This window comes from Gambusia affinis, linkage group LG08 (assembly GCF_019740435.1).
Source record: "Gambusia affinis linkage group LG08, SWU_Gaff_1.0, whole genome shotgun sequence".
Taxonomy (NCBI): domain Eukaryota; kingdom Metazoa; phylum Chordata; class Actinopteri; order Cyprinodontiformes; family Poeciliidae; genus Gambusia; species Gambusia affinis.
Window position 1 is genome coordinate 20,096,732 of NC_057875.1, and position 7,521 is coordinate 20,104,252.

At 43.8% G+C, this 7,521-nt stretch overlaps 7 non-coding genes and 1 pseudogene across 7 annotated transcripts; all 8 read right to left on the reverse strand.

Annotated features, from left to right (window-relative positions):
* Window positions 1–2,806: 2,806 nt before the first annotated feature.
* On the reverse strand, window positions 2,807–2,925 carry LOC122836393. The gene has a single exon (XR_006371538.1). It is a non-coding gene; the product is annotated as a 5S ribosomal RNA (ribosomal RNA).
* A 211-nt stretch (window positions 2,926–3,136) lies between these two features.
* On the reverse strand, window positions 3,137–3,255 carry LOC122836394. Its single transcript, XR_006371539.1, has one exon. It is a non-coding gene; the product is annotated as a 5S ribosomal RNA (ribosomal RNA).
* Window positions 3,256–3,465: 210 nt separating this feature from the next.
* On the reverse strand, window positions 3,466–3,580 carry LOC122836347 (annotated as a pseudogene).
* Window positions 3,581–3,791: 211 nt separating this feature from the next.
* Window positions 3,792–3,910, reverse strand: LOC122836319. Its single transcript, XR_006371484.1, has one exon. It is a non-coding gene; the product is annotated as a 5S ribosomal RNA (ribosomal RNA).
* A 210-nt stretch (window positions 3,911–4,120) lies between these two features.
* Window positions 4,121–4,239, reverse strand: LOC122836395. Its single transcript, XR_006371540.1, has one exon. It is a non-coding gene; the product is annotated as a 5S ribosomal RNA (ribosomal RNA).
* A 209-nt stretch (window positions 4,240–4,448) lies between these two features.
* LOC122836299 lies at window positions 4,449–4,567 on the reverse strand. The gene has a single exon (XR_006371464.1). It is a non-coding gene; the product is annotated as a 5S ribosomal RNA (ribosomal RNA).
* A 211-nt stretch (window positions 4,568–4,778) lies between these two features.
* On the reverse strand, window positions 4,779–4,897 carry LOC122836396. Its single transcript, XR_006371541.1, has one exon. It is a non-coding gene; the product is annotated as a 5S ribosomal RNA (ribosomal RNA).
* Window positions 4,898–5,105: 208 nt separating this feature from the next.
* LOC122836397 lies at window positions 5,106–5,224 on the reverse strand. Its single transcript, XR_006371542.1, has one exon. It is a non-coding gene; the product is annotated as a 5S ribosomal RNA (ribosomal RNA).
* Between the last annotated feature and the right edge of the window lie 2,297 nt (window positions 5,225–7,521).

Below are 7,521 nucleotides of genomic sequence, written 5' to 3' on the forward strand. Positions count from 1 at the left end.
TCTGTTAAATATTTAGCCTTGCTGCGAATAATGGCTCCTTTACATTTGTTTATTTCTACTTGATCAAGTTGTTTTTTGATTACTACATAATCTGTGATATCTCTGCTTGGATCATTTTCAAGTTTATCTAATTCAATATTTAACTTTCTTCTTAGGATATTTTCATCATGCATCTCTCTTCTCTTTTTTTGTTTACTATATTTTATTGAACAGTTTTTGATTCTTGATTTTGCCTGATCCCACCATTCCAACAGGTTGTCAGTGTGATCCATTTCCCCACTCAGGGTCTGCAGCAGGACGCCGATTTCACCTCTGTAAGCTTCATCCTGAAGAAGAGCAGCATTCAGACACCAGAGACCCCCATTTCTGATGCCTCGTCCCATCTCAACCTGCAGGAAGGAGTGGTCGCTCCAGGCGTTGTCTCGGATGAGACAGGACGACACCTCGGGGACAAGAGAAGACGAGATCAGGCACAAGTCAAGTCTTGATTGTTTTAACTTTCCTAAAATTATTTGTTTTCTTGTGAATTGTTTCTTCCCTGGATGAAAAAGTCTCCAAATATCTATTAAACTATTATGTGTGATGATGTCAAACAGTGTGCTTCTGCTAAAATCTGCAGAAAACGTACAATTATTTGAAATATCCGATTTTGTGAGTGTTATGTTGAAGTCACCTATTATAATACAATTTTTTATGAACCATTTTCTTAAATCTTGAAAAAATCTTTTCCTTTGTGTGTCTATATTTGGTGCATGAATGTTGATCAACCTACATAATTTATTTTTATAAAAGAAATCTACTATTAACAATCTTCCTTCATTATCTTTATAAACCAAATGACAATTACACAACAAACCCTCTCTGAAAAATATAGCCACCCCACCTGCTTGTGTACCAGATACAGATGAGAACATTTTCCCCTTCCATTTATTTGACATTTCTTCTTCTTTCAAACTATCCCATTTGGTTTCTTGCAAACAAAGAATATCAAAAGATGTTTGAAAAATAATAGCATCTGCTTTATGTTCTCTGCGGAGCCCACGGGCATTAAGCGAGAGAAGTATCATGAGTATTGTTGTGAAAGAGCAGATTACCTTGATCATTGTGTTTTATTTTTCCTTTTGGGTTTCTTCGTTGTTAAAGTACTAAGTCGCTTCCTTGAATGTATAATTTTGGCAAGATCAAGATCAGGGTCCGATTCCATTTCCGAAGCCATTTTAGATCTCTGTGGTAGAGCTTCATGATGGGTTTGAAAGGATGGCAGGTGATCCTGCGACAGGATTGGGGACTGTGACACATCTGTTTCTGTATTGGGAGGAAGAGCAGCAACTTCTTCCCGCTCTTCCTCAACCAGATCTAAAACGGCTGCGTTCGTCGAGCAGCAGCCGACCGAGACGGAACAACTGCACCACGCACCCAGACACCTCCGAGTCTGGGCGCACACCCGCAGCAGCCCGCTCCAAATCCAGACCATTTTCACATCCTTCATCCTCGCACATCTCCTCCTGCTCACTTTTCCCTTCTTCCTCTCCATCCTCTATTTCACTCACCTCAGCACTTTCATTTCCTGTTTCTTCTGAAAACAAAACAGGACCCTGATCTTGATCTTCAGACTCACTTTTGTTACAAATGCAATTATCCATTTTATTGTTACACAATATGCAATTCTTTTCTTTCTTCCTGCTAGAACATTCTCTCGCATAATGCCCCTGGACTCCGCAGGAGTGACAGAAAAACTCAGGACAGTCTCTTAAAATATGATCTGGTTGTAAGCATAATCTACACACTTTAACTTGTCTGTCATGAATGACTCTGAAATATTCTGGTCCTAACGCAGTGTTAAATTTTACAGAATAAGGCAGAGACTGCACAGTTTCATTAAATTTAACTTTCACAAACCTTGTTCCGTCCGCAATCTTGGTTCCCGGCCACACCCGACGCTTGATGTCAGAAATTGCCTTCACTCCCCAGGTTTGAAGTTTCCTGTGTATTTCCTCGTCGGTTATGTATGCTGGTAGTCCCAAAAAAGATACGATCAGTTCATCATTTGTGAGTTCTTTAGCCATGACAGTCGAAGATCCCATTTTGAAGCCGTCCAAAAGCCTTTTTTTTGCTTGGGTATTACTTAGAGTTATTTCATATTTCCTGTCCGTTAACAGTCTACATGCTAATAGTCCTCCACACAAAAATCTAATGTTTTTCATTAATTCCAAAACAGAAATCTTCTCCTCTCCACTTATCTCCACCTGCACGGTATTATCTCTTTCAAATCTTTCTTTTCCTTTTCCCTGTTCAGCTGCATCTTCCACCCTATTTCCTTCTTGACTCGAAGCCATTGTTGGAACTTTAAAAGTTTCCATAAAGTAACAAAAAAAACACTACCCCCCCAACAGTAAAAACTGTTGGGGAGGAAAAAAAAACGACAAAGAAAAAAAACCTCCCCAAAATTACAAAAAACAAAAGTAATTTAAATGAAAGAAAGACACAAACAATCAGAGGCTCTGCAAACAACTCTGCTGCCTCTGTGCTGCACTGCACCACTCTGGTGGGCGTGGCCACAGCAGGTGGGCGTTCTCAAGGTAGTGTGGCCGTAAGCCACGAAGCTCTCCCGGCTAAAGCCTTTTGTAAAGCAGCACAGCCGTCTGGGCTTCTACACTTTTTGCCCTGACTACCTCTTGGTAGGGTTCACCGTGCTTCTCTCTAGGGTTAAAGGTCCTTTTCTTGTGCAAAACATTGAGAAACACCTACCAGTGTGCATCAATGTGAAACCATTGTATAGGCAGCAGCACCCTCTGCTGCACCAAAAGGCTTACAGCACCTGGTATTCCCAGGCGGTCTCCCATCCAAGTACTAACCAGGCCCGACCCTGCTTAGCTTCCGAGATCAGACGAGATCGGGCGTTCTCAAGGTAGTGTGGCCGTAAGCCACGAAGCTCTCCCGGCTAAAGCCTTTTGTAAAGCAGCACAGCCGTCTGGGCTTCTACACTTTTTGCCCTGACTACCTCTTGGTAGGGTTCACCGTGCTTCTCTCTAGGGTTAAAGGTCCTTTTTTTTGGGCAAAACATTGAGAGACACGTACCAGTGTGCATCAATGTGAAACCATTGTATAGGCAGCAGCACCCTCTGCTGCACCAAAAGGCTTACAGCACCTGGTATTCCCAGGCGGTCTCCCATCCAAGTACTAACCAGGCCCGACCCTGCTTAGCTTCCGAGATCAGACGAGATCGGGCGTTCTCAAGGTAGTGTGGCCGTAAGCCACGAAGTTCTCCCGGCTAAAGCCTTTTGTAAAGCAGCACAGCCGTCTGGGCTTCTACACTTTTTGCCCTGACTACCTCTTGGTAGGGTTCACCGTGCTTCTCTCTAGGGTTAAAGGTCCTTTTTTTTGGGCAAAACATTGAGAGACACGTACCAGTGTGCATCAATGTGAAACCATTGTATAGGCAGCAGCACCCTCTGCTGCACCAAAAACTTACAGCACCTGGTATTCCCAGGCGGTCTCCCATCCAAGTACTAACCAGGACCCTGCTTAGCTTCCGAGATCAGACGAGATCGGGCGTTCTCAAGGTAGTGTGGCCGTAAGCCACAAAGCTCTCCCGGCTAAAGCCTTTTGTAAAGCAGCACAGCCGTCTGGGCTTCTACACTTTTTGCCCTGACTACCTCTTGGTAGGGTTCACCGTGCTTCTCTCTAGGGTTAAAGGTCCTTTTTTTTGGGCAAAACATTGAGAGACACGTACCAGTGTGCATCAATGTGAAACCATTGTATAGGCAGCAGCACCCTCTGCTGCACCAAAAGGCTTACAGCACCTGGTATTCCCAGGCGGTCTCCAATCCAAGTACTAACCAGGCCCGACCCTGCTTAGCTTCCGAGATCAGACGAGATCGGGCGTTCTCAAGGTAGTGTGGCCGTAAGCCACGAAGTTCTCCCGGCTAAAGCCTTTTGTAAAGCAGCACAGCCGTCTGGGCTTCTACACTTTTGCCCTGACTACCTCTTGGTAGGGTTCACCGTGCTTCTCTCTAGGGTTAAAGGTCCTTTTTTTTGGGCAAAACATTGAGAGACACGTACCAGTGTGCATCAATGTGAAACCATTGTATAGGCAGCATGAACCTCTGCTGCACCAAAAGGCTTACAGCACCTGGTATTCCCAGGCGGTCTCCCATCCAAGTACTAACCAGGCCCGACCCTGCTTAGCTTCCGAGATCAGACGAGATCGGGCGTTCTCAAGGTAGTGTGGCCGTAAGCCACGAAGTTCTCCCGGCTAAAGCCTTTTGTAAAGCAGCACAGCCGTCTGGGCTTCTACACTTTTTGCCCTGACTACCTCTTGGTAGGGTTCACCGTGCTTCTCTCTAGGGTTAAAGGTCCTTTTTTTTGGGCAAAACATTGAGAGACACGTACCAGTGTGCATCAATGTGAAACCATTGTATAGGCAGCAGCACCCTCTGCTGCACCAGTGCTTACAGCACCTGGTATTCCCAGGCGGTCTCCCATCCAAGTACTAACCAGGCCCGACCCTGCTTAGCTTCCGAGATCAGACGAGATCGGGCGTTCTCAAGGTAGTGTGGCCGTAAGCCACGAAGCTCTCCCGGCTAAAGCCTTTTGTAAAGCAGCACAGCCGTCTGGGCTTCTACACTTTTTGCCCTGACTACCTCTTGGTAGGGTTCACCGTGCTTCTCTCTAGGGTTAAAGGTCCTTTTTTTTGGGCAAAACATTGAGAGACACGTACCAGTGTGCATCAATGTGAAACCATTGTATAGGCAGCAGCACCCTCTGCTGCACCAAAAGGCTTACAGCACCTGGTATTCCCAGGCGGTCTCCCATCCAAGTACTAACCAGGCCCGACCCTGCTTAGCTTCCGAGATCAGACGAGATCGGGCGTTCTCAAGGTAGTGTGGCCGTAAGCCACGAAGCTCTCGGCTAAAGCCTTTGTAAAGCAGCACAGCCGTCTGGGCTTCTACACTTTTTGCCCTGACTACCTCTTGGTAGGGTTCACCGTGCTTCTCTCTAGGGTTAAAGGTCCTTTTTTTTGGCAAAAACATTGAGAGACATGTACCAGTGTGCATCAATGTGAAACCATTGTATAGGCAGCAGCACCCTCTGCTGCACCAAAAGGCTTACAGCACCTGGTATTCCCAGGCGGTCTCCCATCCAAGTACTAACCAGGCCCGACCCTGCTTAGCTTCCGAGATCAGACGAGATCGGGCGTTCTCAAGGTAGTGTGGCCGTAAGCCACGAAGCTCTCCCGGCTAAAGCCTTTTGTAAAGCAGCACAGCCGTCTGGGCTTCTACACTTTTTGCCCTGACTACCTCTTGGTAGGGTTCACCGTGCTTCTCTCTAGGGTTAAAGGTCCTTTTTTTGGGCAAAAACATTGAGAGACACGTACCAGTGTGCATCAATGTGAAACCATTGTATAGGCAGCAGCACCCTCTGCTGCACCAAAAGGCTTACAGCACCTGGTATTCCCAGGCGGTCTCCCATCCAAGTACTAACCAGAGGACCGGGGTTCGATTCCAGACTTGGCTGTCAACTTTTTCGCTTTTCAATGGGAACATTGATGGAAACATAAATACCAGGAAATTTGGGAGGAATTACATATGTTCCCCAGTGGGACAGTGGTTAAGACAGATTCCTCAGACCTGGGAGATCTGAGTTTGATTCCCACTAAGCTTATTCATGTAAATTATTTTAATTTTAGAAAATAATTTCCACTTTGTATTTTGGTCTGTCCTACTATGTAATTTTTAAATATTGAATGATTGGTGTTTTGATCACTTACTCAATACTTGAGTAGCTTTTTTACCGAATACTAATTTACTCTTACTTTAGTAATTCCTTGGACTTGAGTAAAAGTATGTTGAAGTAGGATAATTTTTGGGTATTCTGCTTATCTCTGCTAATTATTCCTGAGTGTTTCAAATGTCACTAAAGTTCTTAACATGTCAGCTGTCAGATGTGATAAAACCATGCCTCGACAGAGTGGTTCATACATTTACGTTCATACGTTGAACCGTCCTATCACCACTGAGCAAGACGGTCCCACAGCATGATGCTGTCACCACCACACTTGACATCTGGGAGAAAGTTCTAAAATTTGAAAGCCCCAATTCAGCTCCTCCAATCTCTTTTTTTGTCTTTGCGGTGCAAACAGCTGAGTCTTTGTCTGCATAAAACATTTCTCTAACACGGTTGTTTTAATTGTCAGTGTGGTAAATGTCAAATTTCTAGGTCTTAATCTCGGTTCCTGTTGATGTTACACTTGATTTACCAGTGCAGACGCTGAAACTGATGTTCCCAGTATCTCCCAGTTCCAATTTTCATTCATTTGACGGTAACAGTCTGGATTAGATGGATGAAACCTGATCTCAAACACACATCCAACCGTTTCTTGTGATGGATAAAACAGACTAACATGAAACTGCAGGACTGATCCAGACCACAAGCCTGTCATAAAATTTGTGCTGAAAAGCAGTTTGTTTTCCAGGGAGCCGATTCAAATGCGCTCTAGCATTTCTCATTGAAAGAACGGTCATAAATGCAGACATTTTTTAGGCCGTAAGCTTGTTGGAAGCTACAAAAAGCCTGTGGTAGATAAAAGTACAGTATGCAAAAGGGACTTTTAACCAAACCTTGGTGGGGTGAACATATTTGAGACAACGTGGAGCAGAAACAAAACGCACGAGATTTTCAAAATGGCCTTTCAAGGCCTTGTCTTTAAAATTCATTGAAGTTGGAGCTCACTGAAAAAAAGGAAGAACATCCATTCAGATAAATTAGACCCTGTCTTTTATTTTTGTTTGAATGATTTTAGAGTACAAAACTGTAGTGAATCTGCTTCAATTAAAGTTGGGCCTAAACTGTGGGTTTAAACACGCACTGCTAAAAAATGGCTTCCGGGTTTCAGAGAGCGATGTCAAATGGGGCCATTTTACTGCTTTTGTTCCTTTTAGAGTAACTTGGATAAGGAGATCTAGAACTGTTTGAAGGGATCGTCCCATAGACTCTTCAAAATGCACTTTTTGCATATTGGTACCCCCTTTTTTTTTTTTTTACTTTGTAAAAATTTCAACTTGCAGTTTAAGTAGAGCTATTAAGTCTAGTTAAACCTGAATTCAAAGGCTGTCTATAGAGAACAGGTTGTGAAACTGCCCGAATTAGATTTTCCTAATTCGGGCAGTGCATGCAATCAGACGGTGAGTCAAAAACAAAATACGGAGGGGTGAATGTTAAAACAGCAATGATAAAGAATGTCAATTCAACAAATCAACAAGAAAACCACGGTATTATTAGACGTTTGCATGTCAGAAGATAAGTGAAAAAGAGCAAGAAACCAAAATGTTTTCCAAACTCACTTTTCATTTTTTCATACTACTCAATAAATTGATTTTTTTTTTTCGTTTGTGTGTGTGTAACCTAAACTTATAAAAAGACACATGTGGGCTAATTTTAGCTAACCGACAACATGAACGACATCTGCAGGCCTGTGGGTGGCGCTGTGGGTTAGCCGCAGCTAATAGAGACTTTTTCCTC